Raw genomic sequence first — 1,986 nt, 5'->3', positions numbered from 1 at the left:
TTTCTTATTTCACTTTGGTTATTTCGCCCTCTGCCTCCCGAACGATGATCCTGTTGGTGAGGCTGATGGAGTTTTGGTTCTCCTGATCAGCTAGCTTCTCAGGGTTGGTGATCTTCATTCCAACCAGTCTTGGAGAAAGTGTTAGCACATCCCTCTCCTCCTCCCCCAAAGCATGATATTTCACCAGCGCCGGCAAGAATACATTTTTGATGGCATTCTCCAGTGGTCGGAGGAGTGGACTGATGTTGGGGATGGTGCGCATCAGGAACATCCACCGATGTTGGATGCCGTGGGTATACGCTGAATAGGCAGCGTGTGGCTCAATCTTGGCAATGGCAGACAAAGCTTCTATTTCCTTCACCCATTCAGCTACTTTGTCTCCTACGTACTCCTTCTTACACACCTCTGTCCCGATCACTGCACCTAAGTGTCGTTGTCCGTCCTTTGTCACAATGACTCCACTTCCTCTAAAAGTTTCTGCGGCACGGTCATAACGTTCAGGTTTGACAATAAGAACAGACTTGGTGGCGTTAGGGATGTATCCTATCTCAGGGCCAGCGGCGTTCACAATCTCCCGCCACCATTTTAAGTCTGAGATTTTACCAGCACCTGAGAGGTCATCCGCATAAGCCACCTGTTTCACCCGTGTTTTTGCGTACGCGATTTCATTTTGGAGGACTGATAGACCCAGGGCGTACATAACAGATGGTTATTGGGTCACCTTGTGTTGTTCCCTCAGATGATTTTAACACTTTCACTTTTCCACTGTGGATATTTATGTACAAGTCGATCGGGTGTGTATAGGTATTTTTAACATACATAGCTAAGCTAGGGCACTTGGTTTTAATGTTGTGTATCATAATATTTATATTTATTATTTTGAAGGCGTTCTTGGCGTCAACAAGAAACACTGATTCGCACTCCACGTGGTCAAATATCTCCCGCATGGCATGGACGGCTGCTTCTCCTCCTGCCTGCTGCCCCGCACAGACTTGGAGACTCCCTGCTGCCATTCTCACATCTTCTTTGACGACAGTCGTGATGCATTTGTCCACGATGCGCCGCAGGACCTCTCCGACTCCTATAGGCCTGCATCCCGGCCTCTTGTCCAGAGGGCGTCGACATGATGGCAGCTGGAGGAGGCGAGTTTTCTTGCCAGTGCTGCAATGGTGTTGCGCAGATCACCAGCAACATTGCCAAAGTTGGCGCTGCTGAGCAAGCTTCACCATCCCCATGCATCAAATCCTGAGGGCCCCGCGCTGCTGTGAGTCTGGAGGGCCTTCTTCCACACCATCTCTCCTGTTATCCTTTCATATATAACAGGATTCGGTGGCTGATGACATCCTGCCAGTCTCAGTCCCTTCAGGTCACTCGGCGGTGGATGTTTTTCCCTGAGTTGACTGATCGTGTCCCTGGTGAGTGGAAGTACACCCCGTGTGGAATTTTCTGATAGCCATGTCGCATTTTGCCTGCAAACTTCCGGGCCCTGTCTTCTGTGGAGGTGTTGTTTTGTTGGGGTCCGGGGAGCCTCTCCTGTATAGCCCTGGCTTCTCCAAGGAGAGCATCTAGCTCGTTAGTTTGCCACGAGGCAACTCTCCTTCTTAATGCCTCGATATTTTCGCCTTGTTTGGTTTTTGGGTGTGCTTTTTGGAGGAAGAGATGGAGGAGAGTGAACACAGTTTTCAGGTAAAGGGGCGCCAGTGGTGTGTTCTGGATGTAGTTATTTAACAGGGTGACAATTTCCTTAATGATAAATGTTGTGGCTTCACATTCAAAAAGACTGCTAGCAGACCACCCAACAACCTCAAGGTATGTGTCATCCACCCACCTCGTCGCTTCCCCCTCCGTACGCCCCTTCTTAGCGAAGTTTCCCCCGACCTCCGTCGCGCCCTGTCCAGTCGGAGAGGACCTCCAGCCTACGACCCTCCTCTCAGTCACCAACTGTCTCCTCAAGATGGAGGGTGACGAAGAAAGATTGCTTTACAG

This window comes from Eriocheir sinensis, chromosome 54 (assembly GCF_024679095.1).
Source record: "Eriocheir sinensis breed Jianghai 21 chromosome 54, ASM2467909v1, whole genome shotgun sequence".
NCBI classification, from domain to species: Eukaryota; Metazoa; Arthropoda; class Malacostraca; order Decapoda; family Varunidae; genus Eriocheir; species Eriocheir sinensis.
This window is presented reverse-complemented; position numbering follows the sequence as displayed.